We start from the raw sequence: 19,253 nt of genomic DNA, 5'->3' as shown, positions 1-19,253 counted from the left end.
GAGATTCTCTGGGAGAGATTCTCTGGGAGAGATTCTCTGAGAAAGATTTTCTGGGAGAGATTCTCTGGGACAGATTCTCTGGGACAGATTCTCTGGGACAGATTCTCTGGGACAGATTCCCTGGGAGAGATTCTCTGAGACAGATTCTCTGGGACAGATTCTCTGGGACAGATTCTCTGGGACAGATTCTCTGGGGCAGATTCTCTGGGGCAGATTCTCTGGGACAGATTCCCTGGGACAGATTCTCTGGGAGAGATTCTCTGGGGCAGATTCTCTGGGACAGATTCTCTGGGAGAGATTCTCTGGGACAGATTCTCTGCGACAGATTCTCTGCGACAGATTCTCTGGGGCAGATTCTCTGGGACGGATTCTCTGGGGCAGATTCTCTGAGACAGATTCTCTGGGACAGATTCTCTGGGAGCGATTCCCTCGGACAGATTCTCTGGGACAGATTCTCTGGGAGAGATTCTCTGGGACAGATTCTCTGGGGCAGATTCTCTGGGGCAGATTCTCTGGGGCAGATTCTCTGGGGCAGATTCTCTGGGGCAGATTCTCTGGGGCAGATTCTCTGGGACAGATACTCTGGGACAGATTCTCTGGGGCAGATTCCGTGGGAGAGATTCTCTGGGAGAGATTCTCTGGGAGAGATTCTCTGGGGCAGATTCTCTGGGGCAGATTCTCTGGGAGAGATTCTCTGGGACAGATTCTCTGGGACAGATTCCCTGGGACAGATTCCCTGGGACAGATTCTCTGGGAGAGATTCTCTGGGAGAGATTCTCTGGGACAGATTCTCTGGGACAGATTCTCTGGGACAGATTCCCTGGGACAGATTCTCTGCAACAGATTCTCTGGGAGACATTCTCTGGGACAGATTCTCTGGGACCGATTCTCTGGGACCGATTCTCTGGGAGAGATTCCCTGGGGCAGATTCTCTGGGACAGATTCTCTGGGGCATATTCCCTGGGAGAGATTCTCTGAGACAGATTCTCTGGGACAGATTCTCTGAGACAGATTCTCTGGGACAGATTCTCTGGGACAGATTCTCTGGGGCAGATTCTCTGGGACAGATTCTCTGGGACAGATTCTCTGGGGCAGATTCCGTGGGAGAGATTCTCTGGGAGAGATTCTCTGGGAGAGATTCCCTGGGACAGATTCTCTGGGACAGATTCTCTGGGACAGATTCCCTGGGACAGATTCTCTGGGACAGATTCCCTGGGACAGATTCCCTGGGACAGATTCTCTGGGACAGATTCTCTGGGACAGATTCCCTTGGACCGATTCTCTGGGACAGATTCTCTGGGACAGATTCTCTGGGACAGATTCTCTGGGACAGATTCTCTGGGAGAGATTCTCTGGGACAGATTCTCTGGGACAGATTCTCTGGGGCAGATTCTTTGGGACAGATTCTCTGGGACCGATTCTCTGGGACAGATTCTCTGGGACAGATTCTCTGGGACAGATTCCCTGGGAGAGGTTCTCTGGGACAGATTCTCTGGGACAGATTCTCTGGGACAGATTCTTTGGGGCAGATTCTCTGGGGCAGATTCTCTGGGACAGATTCTCTGGGACAGATTCTCTGAGACAGATTCTCTGGGACAGATTCTCTGGGGCAGATTCTCTGGGACAGATTCTCTGGGACAGATTCTCTGGGACAGATTCTCTGGGGCAGACTCCGTGGGAGAGATTCTCCGGGAGAGATTCTCCGGGAGAGATTCTCTGGGAGAGATTCTCTGGGACAGGTTCTCTGGGACAGGTTCTCTGGGAGAGATTCTCTGGGAGAGATTCTCTGGGACAGATTCTCTGGGACAGATTCTCTGGGGCAGATTCCGTGGGAGAGATTCTCTGGGAGAGATTCTCTGGGACAGATTCTCTGGGACAGATTCTCTGGGGCAGATTCCGTGGGAGAGATTCTCTGGGAGAGATTCTCTGGGAGAGATTCCCTGGGACAGATTCTCTGGGACAGATTCTCTGGGACAGATTCCCTGGGACCGATTCTCTGGGACAGATTCTCTGGGACAGATTCTCTGGGACACATTCCCTGGGACAGATTCTCTGGGACCGATTCTCTGGGACAGATTCTCTGGGACAGATTCTCTGGGACAGATTCTCTGGGGCAGATTCCGTGGGAGAGATTCTCTGGGAGAGATTCTCTGGGAGAGATTCTCTGGGACAGATTCTCTGAGACAGATTCTCTGGGACAGATTCTCTGGGACAGATTCTCTGGGACAGATTCTCTGGGGCAGATTCTCTGGGAGAGATTCTCTGGGACAGATTCCCTGGGAGAGATTCTCTGGGAGAGATTCTCTGGGACAGATTCTCTGGGACAGATTCTCTGAGACAGATTCTCTGCGACAGATTCTCTGGGGCAGATTCTCTGGGACAGATTCTCTGGGACAGATTCTCTGAGACAGTTTCTCTGGGACAGATTCTCTGGGGCAGATTCTCTGGGACAGATTCTCTGGGAGAGATTCTCTGGGAGAGATTCTCTGGGGCGGATTCACTGGGACGGATTCTCTGGGACAGATTCCCTGGGAGAGATTCTCTGGGACAGATTCTCTGGGAGAGATTCTCTGGGACAGATTCTCTGGGACAGACTCTCTGGGACAGACTCTCTGGGACAGATTCTCTGGGACAGATTCTCTGGGAGAGATTCTCTGGGACAGATTCTCTGGGACAGATTCTCTGAGACAGATTCTCTGTGACAGATTCTCTGGGAGAGATTCTCTGAGACAGATTCTCTGGGACAGATTCTCTGGGAGAGATTCTCTGGGACAGATTCTCTGGGACAGATTCTCTGGGAGAGATTCTCTGGGAGAGATTCTCTGGGAGAGATTCTCTGGGAGAGATTCTCTGGGACAGATTCTCTGGGAGAGATTCTCTGGGAGAGATTCTCTGGGAGAGATTCTCTGAGAAAGATTTTCTGGGAGAGATTCTCTGGGACAGATTCTCTGGGACAGATTCTCTGGGGCAGATTCTCTGGGACAGATTCTCTGGGGCAGATTCTCTGGGACAGATTCTCTGGGACAGATTCTCTGGGACAGATTCTCTGGGACAGATTCCCTGGGAGAGATTCTCTGAGACAGATTCTCTGGGACAGATTCTCTGGGAGAGATTCTCTGGGACAGATTCTCTGGGACAGATTCTCTGGGACAGATTCTCTGGGGCAGATTCTCTGGGACAGATTCCCTGGGACAGATTCTCTGGGAGAGATTCTCTGGGGCAGATTCTCTGGGACAGATTCTCTGGGACAGATTCTCTGGGACAGATTCTCTGGGACAGATTCTCTGGGACAGATTCTCTGGGGCAGATTCTCTGGGGCAGATTCTCTGGGGCAGATTCTCTGGGGCAGATTCTCTGGGACGGATTCTCTGGGGCAGATTCTCTGAGACAGATTCTCTGGGACAGATTCTCTGGGAGCGATTCCCTCGGACAGATTCTCTGGGACAGATTCTCTGGGAGAGATTCTCTGGGACAGATTCTCTGGGGCAGATTCTCTGGGGCAGATTCTCTGGGGCAGATTCTCTGGGACAGATTCTCTGGGACAGATTCTCTGGGACAGATTCTCTGGGGCAGATTCCGTGGGAGAGATTCTCTGGGAGAGATTCTCTGGGAGAGATTCTCTGGGGCAGATTCCGTGGGAGAGATTCTCTGGGAGAGATTCTCTGGGACAGATTCTCTGGGACAGATTCCCTGGGACAGATTCCCTGGGACAGATTCTCTGGGAGAGATTCTCTGGGACAGATTCTCTGGGACAGATTCTCTGGGACAGATTCCCTGGGACAGATTCTCTGCGACAGATTCTCTGGGAGAGATTCTCTGGGACAGATTCTCTGGGACCGATTCTCTGGGACCGATTCTCTGGGACCGATTCTCTGGGACCGATTCTCTGGGAGAGATTCCCTGGGGCAGATTCTCTGGGACAGATTCTCTGGGGCAGATTCCCTGGGAGAGATTCTCTGGGAGAGATTCTCTGGGAGAGATTCTCTGGGAGAGATTCTCTGGGGCAGATTCTCTGGGACAGATTCTCTGGGACAGATTCTCTGGGACAGATTCTCTGGGGCAGATTCTCTGGGGCAGATTCTCTGGGGCAGATTCTCTGGGGCAGATTCTCTGGGACTGATTCTCTGGGACAGATTCTCTGGGGCAGACTCCGTGGGAGAGATTCTCCGGGAGAGATTCTCCGGGAGGGATTCTCTGCGAGGGATTCTCTGGGAGGGATTCTCTGGGAGGGATTCTCTGGGAGAGATTCTCTGGGACAGATTCTCTGGGACAGATTCCCTGGGACAGATTCCCTGGGACAGAATCTCTGGGACAGATTCCCTGGGACAGATTCCCTGGGACCGATTCTCTGGGACAGATTCTCTGGAACAGATTCTCTGGGAGAGATTCTCTGGGACAGATTCCCTGGGAGAGATTCTCTGGGAGAGATTCTCTGGGACAGATTCTCTGAGACAGATTCTCTGGGACAGATTCTCTGGGAGAGATTCTCTGGGACAGATTCTCTGGGACAAATTCTCTGAGACAGATTCTCTGGGACAGATTCTCTGGGAGAGACTCTCTGGGACAGATTCTCTGGGACAGATTCTCTGGGACAGATTCTGTGGGAGAGATTCCCTGGGAGAGATTCCCTGGGAGAGATTCTCTGGGACAGATTCTCTGGGACACATTCTCTGGGACACATTCTCTGGGACACATTCTCTGGGACACATTCTCTGGGACACATTCTCTGGGACACATTCTCTGGGGCAGATTCCGTGGGAGAGATTCTCTGGGACAGATTCTCTGGGACAGATTCTCTGGGAGAGATTCTCTGGGACAGATTCTCTGGGACAGATTCTCTGGGGCAGACTCCGTGGGACAGATTCTCCGGGAGAGATTCTCCGGGAGAGATTCTCCGGGAGAGATTCTCCGGGACAGGTTCTCCGGGACAGGTTCTCCGGGACAGGTTCTCCGGGACAGGTTCTCCGGGAGAGATTATCCGGGAGAGATTCTCCGGGACAGATTCTCTGGGGCAGATTCCGTGGGAGAGATTCTCTGGGAGAGATTCTCTGGGACAGATTCTCTGGGACAGATTCTCTGGGACAGATTCTCTGGGACAGATACCGTGGGAGAGATTCTCTGGGAGAGATTCTCTGGGAGAGATTCCCTGGGACAGATTCTCTGGGACAGATTCTCTGGGACAGATTCCCTGGGACCGATTCTCTGGGACAGATTCTCTGGGACAGATTCCCTGGGACAGATTCTCTGGGACCGATTCTCTGGGACAGATTCTCTGGGACAGATTCTCTGGGACAGATTCTCTGGGGCAGATTCCGTGGGAGAGATTCTCTGGGAGAGATTCTCTGGGAGAGATTCTCTGGGAGAGATTCTCTGGGACAGATTCTCTGAGACAGATTCTCTGGGACAGATTCTCTGGGACAGATTCCCTGGGACAGATTCTCTGGGACAGATTCTCTGTGACAGATTCTCTGGGACAGATTCTCTGGGGCAGATTCTCTGGGACTGATTCTCTGGGACTGATTCTCTGGGACAGATTCTCTGGGGCAGACTCCGTGGGAGAGATTCTCCGGGAGAGATTCTCCGGGAGGGATTCTCCGGGAGGGATTCTCTGCGAGGGATTCTCTGGGTGGGATTCTCTGGGTGGGATTCTCTGGGAGAGATTCTCTGGGACAGATTCTCTGGGACAGATTCCCTGGGACAGATTCCCTGGGACAGAATCTCTGGGACAGATTCCCTGGGACAGATTCCCTGGGACCGATTCTCTGGGACAGATTCTCTGGGACAGATTCCCTGGGACAGATTCTCTGGGACAGATTCTCTGGGACAGATTCTCTGGGGGAGACTCTCTGGGACAGATTCTCTGGGACAGATTCTCTGGGACAGATTCTCTGGGACAGATTCTGTGGGAGAGATTCCCTGGGAGAGATTCTCTGGGACACATTCTCTGGGACACATTCTCTGGGACACATTCTCTGGGACACATTCTCTGGGACACATTCTCTGGGACACATTCTCTGGGACACATTCTCTGGGGCAGATTCCGTGGGAGAGATTCTCTGGGAGAGATTCTCTGGGACAGATTCTCTGGGACAGATTCTCTGGGACAGATTCTCTGGGGCAGACTCCGTGGGACAGATTCTCCGGGAGAGATTCTCCGGGAGAGATTCTCCGGGAGAGATTCTCCGGGAGAGATTCTCCGGGAGAGATTCTCCAGGAGAGATTCTCCAGGAGAGATTCTCCGGGACAGGTTCTCCGGGAGAGATTCACTGGGAGAGATTCTCTGGGACAGATTCTCTGGGGCAGATTCCGTGGGAGAGATTCTCTGGGAGAGATTCTCTGGGACAGATTCTCTGGGACAGATTCTCTGGGGCAGATTCCGTGGGAGAGATTCTCTGGGAGAGATTCTCTGGGAGAGATTCCCTGGGACAGATTCTCTGGGACAGATTCTCTGGGACAGATTCCCTGGGACCGATTCTCTGGGACAGATTCTCTGGGACAGATTCCCTGGGACCGATTCCCTGGGACAGATTCTCTGGGACAGATTCTCTGGGGCAGATTCCGTGGGAGAGATTCTCTGGGAGAGATTCTCTGGGAGAGATTCTCTGGGACAGATTCTCTGAGACAGATTCTCTGGGACAGATTCTCTGGGACAGATTCCCTGGGACAGATTCTCTGGGACAGATTCTCTGGGGCAGATTCTCTGGGGCAGATTCTCTGGGAGAGATTCTCTGGGACAGATTCCCTGGGACAGATTCTCTGGGAGAGATTCTCTGGGACAGATTCTCTGAGACAGATTCTCTGGGACAGATTCTCTGGGACAGATTCTCTGGGACAGACTCTCTGGGACAGATTCTCTGGGACAGATTCTCTGGGAGAGATTCTCTGGGAGAGATTCTCTGGGACAGATTCTCTGGGACAGATTCTCTGAGACAGATTCTCTGGGACAGATTCTCTGGGAGAGATTCTCTGAGACAGATTCTCTGGGACAGATTCTCTGGGAGAGATTCTCTGGGAGAGATTCTCTGGGAGAGATTCTCTGAGACAGATTCCCTGGGAGAGATTCTCTGGGACAGATTCTCTGGGACAGATTATCTGGGGCAGATTCTCTGGGGCAGATTCTCTGGGGCAGATTCTCTGGGACAGATTCTCTGGGACAGATTCCCTGGGAGAGATTCTCTGAGACAGATTCTCTGGGACAGATTCTCTGGGACAGATTCTCTGGGGCAGATTCTCTGGGACAGATTCCCTGGGACAGATTCTCTGGGAGAGATTCTCTGGGGCAGATTCTCTGGGACAGATTCTCTGGGAGAGATTCTCTGGGAGAAATTCTCTGGGACAGATTCTCTGGGACAGATTCTCTGCGACAGATTCTCTGGGATAGATTCCCTGGGACAGATTCTCTGGGACAGATTCTCTGGAACAGATTCTCTGGGAGAGATTCTCTGGGACAGATTCCCTGGGAGAGATTCTCTGGGAGAGATTCTCTGGGACAGATTCTCTGAGACAGATTCTCTGGGACAGATTCTCTGGGAGAGATTCTCTGGGACAGATTCTCTGGGACAAATTCTCTGAGACAGATTCTCTGGGACAGATTCTCTGGGAGAGACTCTCTGGGACAGATTCTCTGGGACAGATTCTCTGGGACAGATTCTGTGGGAGAGATTCCCTGGGAGAGATTCCCTGGGAGAGATTCTCTGGGACACATTCTCTGGGACACATTCTCTGGGACACATTCTCTGGGACACATTCTCTGGGACACATTCTCTGGGACACATTCTCTGGGACACATTCTCTGGGGCAGATTCCGTGGGAGAGATTCTCTGGGACAGATTCTCTGGGACAGATTCTCTGGGAGAGATTCTCTGGGACAGATTCTCTGGGACAGATTCTCTGGGGCAGACTCCGTGGGACAGATTCTCCGGGAGAGATTCTCCGGGAGAGATTCTCCGGGAGAGATTCTCCGGGACAGGTTCTCCGGGACAGGTTCTCCGGGACAGGTTCTCCGGGACAGGTTCTCCGGGAGAGATTATCCGGGAGAGATTCTCCGGGACAGATTCTCTGGGGCAGATTCCGTGGGAGAGATTCTCTGGGAGAGATTCTCTGGGACAGATTCTCTGGGACAGATTCTCTGGGACAGATTCTCTGGGACAGATACCGTGGGAGAGATTCTCTGGGAGAGATTCTCTGGGAGAGATTCCCTGGGACAGATTCTCTGGGACAGATTCTCTGGGACAGATTCCCTGGGACCGATTCTCTGGGACAGATTCTCTGGGACAGATTCCCTGGGACAGATTCTCTGGGACCGATTCTCTGGGACAGATTCTCTGGGACAGATTCTCTGGGACAGATTCTCTGGGGCAGATTCCGTGGGAGAGATTCTCTGGGAGAGATTCTCTGGGAGAGATTCTCTGGGAGAGATTCTCTGGGACAGATTCTCTGAGACAGATTCTCTGGGACAGATTCTCTGGGACAGATTCCCTGGGACAGATTCTCTGGGACAGATTCTCTGTGACAGATTCTCTGGGACAGATTCTCTGGGGCAGATTCTCTGGGACTGATTCTCTGGGACTGATTCTCTGGGACAGATTCTCTGGGGCAGACTCCGTGGGAGAGATTCTCCGGGAGAGATTCTCCGGGAGGGATTCTCCGGGAGGGATTCTCTGCGAGGGATTCTCTGGGTGGGATTCTCTGGGTGGGATTCTCTGGGAGAGATTCTCTGGGACAGATTCTCTGGGACAGATTCCCTGGGACAGATTCCCTGGGACAGAATCTCTGGGACAGATTCCCTGGGACAGATTCCCTGGGACCGATTCTCTGGGACAGATTCTCTGGGACAGATTCCCTGGGACAGATTCTCTGGGACAGATTCTCTGGGACAGATTCTCTGGGGGAGACTCTCTGGGACAGATTCTCTGGGACAGATTCTCTGGGACAGATTCTCTGGGACAGATTCTGTGGGAGAGATTCCCTGGGAGAGATTCTCTGGGACACATTCTCTGGGACACATTCTCTGGGACACATTCTCTGGGACACATTCTCTGGGACACATTCTCTGGGACACATTCTCTGGGGCAGATTCCGTGGGAGAGATTCTCTGGGAGAGATTCTCTGGGACAGATTCTCTGGGACAGATTCTCTGGGACAGATTCTCTGGGGCAGACTCCGTGGGACAGATTCTCCGGGAGAGATTCTCCGGGAGAGATTCTCCGGGAGAGATTCTCCGGGAGAGATTCTCCGGGAGAGATTCTCCAGGAGAGATTCTCCAGGAGAGATTCTCCGGGACAGGTTCTCCGGGAGAGATTCACTGGGAGAGATTCTCTGGGACAGATTCTCTGGGGCAGATTCCGTGGGAGAGATTCTCTGGGAGAGATTCTCTGGGACAGATTCTCTGGGACAGATTCTCTGGGGCAGATTCCGTGGGAGAGATTCTCTGGGAGAGATTCTCTGGGAGAGATTCCCTGGGACAGATTCTCTGGGACAGATTCTCTGGGACAGATTCCCTGGGACCGATTCTCTGGGACAGATTCTCTGGGACAGATTCCCTGGGACCGATTCCCTGGGACAGATTCTCTGGGACAGATTCTCTGGGGCAGATTCCGTGGGAGAGATTCTCTGGGAGAGATTCTCTGGGAGAGATTCTCTGGGACAGATTCTCTGAGACAGATTCTCTGGGACAGATTCTCTGGGACAGATTCCCTGGGACAGATTCTCTGGGACAGATTCTCTGGGGCAGATTCTCTGGGGCAGATTCTCTGGGAGAGATTCTCTGGGACAGATTCCCTGGGACAGATTCTCTGGGAGAGATTCTCTGGGACAGATTCTCTGAGACAGATTCTCTGGGACAGATTCTCTGGGACAGATTCTCTGGGACAGACTCTCTGGGACAGATTCTCTGGGACAGATTCTCTGGGAGAGATTCTCTGGGAGAGATTCTCTGGGACAGATTCTCTGGGACAGATTCTCTGAGACAGATTCTCTGGGACAGATTCTCTGGGAGAGATTCTCTGAGACAGATTCTCTGGGACAGATTCTCTGGGAGAGATTCTCTGGGAGAGATTCTCTGGGAGAGATTCTCTGAGACAGATTCCCTGGGAGAGATTCTCTGGGACAGATTCTCTGGGACAGATTATCTGGGGCAGATTCTCTGGGGCAGATTCTCTGGGGCAGATTCTCTGGGACAGATTCTCTGGGACAGATTCCCTGGGAGAGATTCTCTGAGACAGATTCTCTGGGACAGATTCTCTGGGACAGATTCTCTGGGGCAGATTCTCTGGGACAGATTCCCTGGGACAGATTCTCTGGGAGAGATTCTCTGGGGCAGATTCTCTGGGACAGATTCTCTGGGAGAGATTCTCTGGGAGAAATTCTCTGGGACAGATTCTCTGGGACAGATTCTCTGCGACAGATTCTCTGGGATAGATTCCCTGGGACAGATTCTCTGGGACAGATTCCCTGGGACCGATTCCCTGGGACAGATTCTCTGGGACAGATTCTCTGGGACAGATTCCCTGGGACAGATTCTCTGGGACCGATTCTCTGGGACAGATTCTCTGGGGCAGATTCCGTGGGAGAGATTCTCTGGGAGAGATTCTCTGGGACAGATTCTCTGGGAGAGATTCCCTGGGAAAGATTCTCTGGGAGAGATTCCCTGGGAGAGATTCCCTGGGAGAGATTCTCTGGGACAGATTCTCTGGGACAGATTCTCTGGGGCAGATTCCGTGGGAGAGATTCTCTGGGAGAGATTCTCTGGGACAGATTCTCTGGGACAGATTCTCTGAGACAGATTCTCTGGGAGAGATTCTCTGGGGCAGATTCTCTGGGAGAGATTCTCTGGGAGGGATTCTCTGGGAGAGATTCTCTGGGACAGATTCTCTGGGACAGATTCCCTGGGACAGATTCCCTGGGACAGAATCTCTGGGACAGATTCCCTGGGACAGATTCCCTGGGACCGATTCTCTGGGACAGATTCTCTGGGACAGATTCTCTGGGAGAGATTCTCTGGGACAGATTCCCTGGGACAGATTCCCTGGGAGAGATTCTCTGGGAGAGATTCTCTGGGACAGATTCTCTGAGACAGATTCTCTGGGACAGATTCTCTGGGAGAGATTCTCTGGGACAGATTCTCTGGGACAAATTCTCTGAGACAGATTCTCTGGGACAGATTCTCTGGGAGAGACTCTCTGGGACAGATTCTCTGGGACAGATTCTCTGGGACAGATTCCCTGGGAGAGATTCCCTGGGAGAGATTCCCTGGGAGAGATTCTCTGGGACACATTCTCTGGGACACATTCTCTGGGACACATTCTCTGGGACACATTCTCTGGGACACATTCTCTGGGACACATTCTCTGGGGCAGATTCCGTGGGAGAGATTCTCTGGGAGAGATTCTCTGGGACAGATTCTCTGGGAGAGATTCTCTGGGACAGATTCTCTGGGAGAGATTCTCTGGGAGAGATTCTCTGGGACAGATTCTCTGGGGCAGACTCCGTGGGACAGATTCTCCGGGAGAGATTCTCCGGGAGAGATTCTCCGGGAGAGATTCTCCGGGACAGGTTCTCCGGGAGAGATTCTCCGGGAGAGATTCTCTGGGGCAGATTCCGTGGGAGAGATTCTCTGGGAGAGATTCTCTGGGACAGATTCTCTGGGACAGATTCTTTGGGGCAGATTCCGTGGGAGAGATTCTTTGGGAGAGATTCTCTGGGAGAGATTCCCTGGGACAGATTCTCTGGGACAGATTCCCTGGGACCGATTCTCTGGGACAGATTCTCTGGGACAGATTCCCTGGGACAGATTCTCTGGGACCGATTCTCTGGGACAGATTCTCTGGGACAGATTCTCTGGGACAGATTCTCTGGGGCAGATTCCGTGGGAGAGATTCTCTGGGAGAGATTCTCTGGGAGAGATTCTCTGAGACAGATTCTCTGGGACAGATTCTCTGGGACAGATTCCCTGGGACAGATTCTCTGGGACAGATTCTCTGGGGCAGATTCTCTGGGAGAGATTCTCTGGGAGAGATTCTCTGGGACAGATTCCCTGGGACAGATTCTCTGGGAGAGATTCTCTGGGACAGATTCTCTGGGACAGATTCTCTGAGACAGATTCTCTGGGACAGATTCTCTGGGGCAGATTCACTGAGACAGTTTCTCTGGGACAGATTCTCTGGGGCAGATTCTCTGGGACAGATTCTCTGGGAGAGATTCTCTGGGAGAGATTCTCTGGGACAGATTCTCTGGGACAGATTCTCTGAGACAGATTCTCTGGGACAGATTCTCTGGGAGAGATTCTCTGGGAGAGATTCTCTGGGAGAGATTCTCTGGGACAGATTCCCTGGGACAGATTCTCTGGGAGAGATTCTCTGAGACAGATTCTCTGGGAGAGATTCTCTGGGACAGATTCTCTGTGACAGATTCTCTGGGACAGATTCTCTGGGAGAGATTCTCTGGGGCGGATTCTCTGGGACGGATTCTCTGGGACGGATTCTCTGGGACGGATTCTCTGGGACAGATTCCCTGGGAGAGATTCTCTGGGACAGATTCTCTGGGAGAGATTCTCTGGGACAGATTCTCTGGGACAGACTCTCTGGGACAGATTCTCTGGGACAGATTCTCTGGGAGAGATTCTCTGGGACAGATTCTCTGAGACAGATTCTCTGGGACAGATTCTCTGGGACAGATTCTCTGGGAGAGATTCTCTGAGACAGATTCTCTGGGAGAGATTCTCTGGGACAGATTCTCTGGGACAGATTCTCTGGGACAGATTCTCTGGGGCAGATTCTCTGGGGCAGATTCTCTGGGAGAGATTCTCTGGGACAGATTCTCTGGGACAGATTCCCTGGGAGAGATTCTCTGAGACAGATTCTCTGGGAGAGATTCTCTGGGACAGATTCTCTGGGACAGATTCTCTGGGGCAGATTCTCTGGGACAGATTCCCTGGGACAGATTCTCTGGGAGAGATTCTCTGGGAGAGATTCTCTGGGGCAGATTCTCTGGGACAGATTCTCTGGGAGAGATTCTCTGGGAGAAATTCTCTGGGACAGATTCTCTGGGACAGATTCTCTGGGACAGATTCTCTGCGACAGATTCTCTGGCGCATATTCTCTGGGACAGATTCTCTGGGGCAGATTCTCTGAGACAGATTCTCTGGGACAGATTCTCTGGGAGCGATTCCCTCGGACAGATTCTCTGGGACAGATTCTCTGGGAGAGATTCTCTGGGACAGATTCTCTGGTGCAGATTCTCTGGTGCAGATTCTCTGGGACAGATTCTCTGCGACAGATTCTCTGGGAGAGAATCTCTGGGACAGATTCTCTGGGACCGATTCTCTGGGAGAGATTTCCTGGGACAGATTCTCTGGGACAGATTCTCTGGGGCAGATTCCCTGGGAGAGATTCCCTGGGACAGATTCTCTGGGACAGATTCTCTGGGAGAGATTCTCTGGGGCAGATTCTCTGGGACAGATTCTCTGGGACAGATTCTCTGGGACAGATTCTCTGGGACAGATTCTCTGAGACAGATTCTCTGGGACAGATTCTCTGGGGCAGATTCTCTGGGGCAGATTCTCTGGGGCAGATTCTCTGGGGCAGATTCTCTGGGGCAGATTCTCTGGGACAGATTCTCTGGGACAGATTCTCTGGGGCAGACTCCGTGGGAGAGATTCTCCGGGAGAGATTCTCCGGGAGGGATTCTCCGGGAGGGATTCTCCGGGAGGGATTCTCCGGGAGGGATTCTCCGGGAGGGATTCTCCGGGAGGGATTCTCTGGGAGAGATTCTCTGGGACAGATTCTCTGGGACAGATTCCCTGGGATAGATTCCCTGGGACAGATTCTCTGGGACAGATTCTCTGGGACAGATTCCCTGGGACCGATTCTCTGGGACAGATTCTCTGGGACAGATTCTCTGGGACAGATTCCCTGGGACAGATTCTCTGGGACCGATTCTCTGGGGCAGATTCCGTGGGAGAGATTCTCTGGGAGAGATTCTCTGGGACAGATTCTCTGGGAGAGATTCCCTGGGAGAGATTCCCTGGGAGAGATTCTCTGGGACAGATTCTCTGGGACAGATTCTCTGGGGCAGATTCCGTGGGAGAGATTCTCTGGGAGAGATTCTCTGGGACAGATTCTCTGGGACAGATTCTCTGGGACAGATTCTCTGAGACAGATTCTCTGGGAGAGATTCTCTGGGGCAGATTCTCTGGGAGAGATTCTCTGGGAGAGATTCTCTGGGAGAGATTCTCTGGGAGAGATTCTCTGGGAGAGATTCTCTGGGACAGATTCTCTGGGACAGATTCTCTGGGACAGATTCTCTGGGGCAGATTCTCTGGGGCAGATTCTCTGGGGCAGATTCTCTGGGGCAGATTCTCTGGGACAGATTCTCTGGGACAGATTGTCTGGGGCAGATTCTCTGGGAGAGATTCTCTGAGACAGATTCTCTGGGACAGATTCTCTGGGGCAGATTCTCTGGGACAGATTCTCTGAGACAGATTCTCTGGGGCAGATTCTCTGGGGCAGATTCTCTGGGAGAGATTCTCTGGGAGAGATTCTCTGAGACAGATTCTCTGGGGCAGATTCTCTGGGACAGATTCTCTGGGACAGATTCTCTGGGACAGATTCTCTGGGACAAATTCTCTGAGACAGATTCTCTGGGACAGATTCTCTGGGAGAGACTCTCTGGGAGAGACTCTCTGGGACAGATTCTCTGGGACAGATTCTCTGGGACAGATTCTGTGGGAGAGATTCCCTGGGAGAGATTCTCTGGGAGAGATTCTCTGGGACAGATTCTCTGGGACAGATTCTCTGGGGCAGATTCCGTGGGAGAGATTCTCTGGGAGAGATTCTCTGGGACAGATTCTCTGGGACAGATTCTCTGGGACAGATTCTCTGGGGCAGATTCCGTGGGAGAGATTCTCTGGGAGAGATTCTCTGGGAGAGATTCCCTGGGACAGATTCTCTGGGACAGATTCTCTGGGACAGATTCCCTGGGACCGATTCTCTGGGACAGATTCTCTGGGACAGATTCTCTGGGACAGATTCCCTGGGACAGATTCTCTGGGACCGATTCTCTGGGACAGATTCTCTGGGACAGATTCTCTGGGGCAGATTCCGTGGGAGAGATTCTCTGGGAGAGATTCTCTGGGAGAGATTCTCTGGGACAGATTCTCTGGGACAGATTCTCTGGGACAGATTCTCTGGGACAGATTCTCTGAGACAGATTCTCTGGGACAGATTCTCTGGGACAGATTCTCTGGGGCAGATTCTCTGGGGCAGATTCTCTGGGGCAGATTCTCTGGGACAGATTCCCTGGGACAGATTCTCTGGGACCGATTCTCTGGGACAGATTCTCTGGGACAGATTCTCTGGGACAGATTCTCTGGGGCAGATTCCGTGGGAGAGATTCTCTGGGAGAGATTCTCTGGGAGAGATTCTCTGGGAGAGATTCTCTGGGACAGATTCCCTGGGACAGATTCTCTGGGAGAGATTCTCTGGGACAGATTCTCTGGGGCAGATTCCGTGGGAGAGATTCTCTGGGAGAGATTCTCTGGGAGAGATTCCCTGGGACAGATTCTCTGGGACAGATTCTCTGGGACAGATTCCCTGGGACCGATTCTCTGGGACAGATTCTCTGGGACAGATTCCCTGGGACAGATTCTCTGGGACCGATTCTCTGGGACAGATTCTCTGGGACAGATTCTCTGGGACAGATTCTCTGGGGCAGATTCCGTGGGAGAGATTCTCTGGGAGAGATTCTCTGGGACAGATTCTCTGGGACAGATTCTCTGGGACAGATTCTCTGAGACAGATTCTCTGGGACAGATTCTCTGGGACAGATTCTCTGGGGCAGATTCTCTGGGACAGATTCCCTGGGACAGATTCTCTGGGACAGATTCTCTGGGACAGATTCTCTGGGACAGATTCTCTGGGGCAGATTCTGTGGGAGAGATTCTCTGGGAGAGATTCTCTGGGAGAGATTCTCTGGGAGAGATTCTCTGGGACAGATTCCCTGCGACAGATTCTCTGGGAGAGATTCTCTGGGACAGATTCTCTGAGACAGATTCTCTGGGACAGATTCTCTGGGGCAGATTCACTGAGACAGTTTCTCTGGGACAGATTCTCTGGGGCAGATTCTCTGGGAGAGATTCTCTGGGAGAGATTCTCTGGGAGAGATTCTCTGGGACAGATTCTCTGGGACAGATTCTCTGAGACAGATTCTCTGGGACAGAGATTCTCTGGGGCAGATTCTCTGGGACAGATTCTCTGGGAGAGATTCTCTGGGAGAGATTCTCTGGGAGAGATTCTCTGGGACAGATTCCCTGGGACAGATTCTCTGGGAGAGATTCTCTGTGCCAGATTCTCTGGGAGAGATTCTCTGGGACAGATTCTCTGGGACAGATTCTCTGGGAGAGATTCTCTGGGGCGGATTCTCTGGGACGGATTCTCTGGGACAGATTCCCTGGGAGAGATTCTCTGGGACAGATTCTCTGGGACAGACTCTCTGGGACAGATTCTCTGGGACAGATTCTCTGGGAGAGATTCTCTGGGAGAGATTCTCTGGGACAGATTCTCTGGGACAGATTCTCTGAGACAGATTCTCTGGGACAGATTCTCTGGGACAGATTCTCTGGGAGAGATTCTCTGAGACAGATTCTCTGGGACAGATTCTCTGGGACAGATTCTCTGGGAGAGATTCTCTGGGAGAGATTCTCTGAGACAGATTCTCTGGGACAGATTCTCTGGGGCAGATTCTCTGGGGCAGATTCTCTGGGGCAGATTCTCTGGGGCAGATTCTCTGGGGCAGATTCTCTGGGGCAGATTCTCTGGGAGAGATTCTCTGGGAGAGATTCTCTGGGAGAGATTCTCTGGGAGAGATTCTCTGGGAGAGATTCTCTGGGAGAGATTCTCTGGGACAGATTCTCTGGGACAGATTCTCTGGGACAGATTCCCTGGGAGAGATTCTCTGAGACAGATTCTCTGGGACAGATTCTCTGGGAGAGATTCTCTGGGACAGATTCTCTGGGGCAGATTCTCTGGGGCAGATTCTCTGGGGCAGATTCTCTGGGACAGATTCCCTGGGACAGATTCTCTGGGAGAGATTCTCTGGGGCAGATTCTCTGGGACAGATTCTCTGGGAGAGATTCTCTGGGACAGATTCTCTGGGACAGATTCTCTGCGACAGATTCTCTGCGACAGATTCTCTGCGACAGATTCTCTGGGGCATATTCTCTGGGACAGATTCTCTGGGGCAGATTCGCTGAGACAGATTCTCTGGGACAGATTCTCTGGGAGCGATTCCCTCGGACAGATTCTCTGGGACAGATTCTCTGGGAGAGATTCTCTGGGACAGATTCTCTGGTGCAGATTCTCTGGGACAGATTCCCTGGGACAGATTCTCTGCGACAGATTCTCTGGGAGAGATTCTCTGGGACAGATTCTCTGGGACCGATTCTCTGGGACCGATTCCCTGGGACAGATTCTCTGGGACAGATTCTCTGGGACAGATTCCCTGGGAGAGATTCCCTGGGACAGATTCTCTGGGACAGATTCTCTGGGAGAGATTCTCTGGGGCAGATTCTCTGGGACAGATTCTCTGGGACAGATTCTCTGGGACAGATTCTCTGGGAGAGATGCTCTGGGACAGATTCTCTGGGACAGATTCTCTGGGACAGATTCTCTGAGACAGATTCTCTGAGACAGATTCTCTGGGACAGATTCTCTGGGGCAGATTCTCTGGGGCAGATTCTCTGGGGCAGATTCTCTGGGACAGATTCTCTGGGACAGATTCTCTGGGACAGATTCTCTGGGGCAGACTCCGTGGGAGAGATTCTCCGGGAGAGATTCTCCGGGAGGGATTCTCCGGGAGGGATTCTCCGGGAGGGATTCTCCGGGAGGGATTCTCCGGGAGGGATTCTCCGGGAGAGATTCTCTGGGAGAGATTCCCTGGGACAGATTCCCTGGGACAGATTCCCTGGGACAGATTCTCTGGGACAGATTCCCTGGGACCGATTCCCTGGGACAGATTCTCTGGGACAGATTCTCTGGGACAGATTCCCTGGGACAGATTCTCTGGGACCGATTCTCTGGGACAGATTCTCTGGGGCAGATTCCGTGGGAGAGATTCTCTGGGAGAGATTATCTGGGACAGATTCTCTGGGAGAGATTCCCTGGGAGAGATTCTCTGGGAGAGATTCTCTGGGAGAGATTCCCTGGGAGAGATTCTCTGGGACAGATTCTCTGGGACAGGTTCTCTGGGACAGATTCTCTGGGGCAGATTCCGTGGGAGAGATTCTCTGGGAGAGATTCTCTGGGAAAGATTCTCTGGGAGAGATTCTCTGGGACAGATTCTCTGGGACAGATTCTCTGGGACAGATTCTCTGGGACAGATTCTCTGAGACAGATTCTCTGGGAGAGATTCTCTGGGGCAGATTCTCTGGGGCAGATTCTCTGGGAGAGATTCTCTGGGACAGATTCTCTGGGGCAGATTCTCTGGGGCAGATTCTCTGGGGCAGATTCTCTGGGACAGATTCTCTGGGACAGAATCTCTGGGACAGATTGTCTGGGGCAGATTCTCTGGGAGAGATTCTCTGAGACAGATTCTCTGGGACAGATTCTCTGGGACAGATTCTCTGGGGCAGATTCTCTGGGACAGATTCTCTGAGACAGATTCTCTGGGGCAGATTCTCTGGGGCAGATTCTCTGGGAGAGATTCTCTGGGACAGATTCTCTGAGACAGATTCTCTGGGGCAGATTCTCTGGGACAGATTCTCTGGGACAGATTCTCTGGGACAGATTCTCTGGGAGAGATTCTCTGGGACAGATTCTCTGGGACAGATTCTCTGGGACAGATTCTCTGGGACAGATTCCCTGGGACCGATTCCCTGGGACAGATTCTCTGGGACAGATTCTCTGGGACAGATTCTCTAGGACAGATTCCCTGGGACAGATTCTCTGGGACCGATTCTCTGGGACAGATTCTCTGGGGCAGATTCCGTGGGAGAGATTCTCTGGGAGAGATTCTCTGGGACAGATTCTCTGGGAGAGATTCCCTGGGAGAGATTCTCTGGGAGAGATTCCCTGGGAGAGATTCCCTGGGAGAGATTCTCTGGGACAGATTCTCTGGGACAGATTCTCTGGGGCAGATTCCGTGGGAGAGATTCTCTGGGAGAGATTCTCTGGGACAGATTCTCTGGGACAGATTCTCTGGGACAGATTCTCTGGGACAGATTCTCTGGGACAGATTCTCTGAGACAGATTCTCTGGGAG

General features: G+C 52.3%; 1 protein-coding gene across 1 annotated transcript in view; it reads left to right on the top strand.

Moving 5' to 3' along the window:
* Positions 1–19,253, top strand: part of atp1a3b (ATPase Na+/K+ transporting subunit alpha 3b) — a 131,955-nt gene that overhangs the window by 8,602 nt on the left and 104,100 nt on the right. The gene's annotated exons all lie outside the window — the stretch shown is intronic.

Source organism: Somniosus microcephalus, chromosome 12, assembly GCF_052327205.1.
Source record: "Somniosus microcephalus isolate GS21.2 chromosome 12, FLI_Smic_1.0, whole genome shotgun sequence".
NCBI lineage: Eukaryota > Metazoa > Chordata > Chondrichthyes > Squaliformes > Somniosidae > Somniosus > Somniosus microcephalus.
The sequence above is the reverse complement of the archived record's forward strand: the minus strand, read 5'-3'. Positions and strand labels throughout refer to the sequence as shown.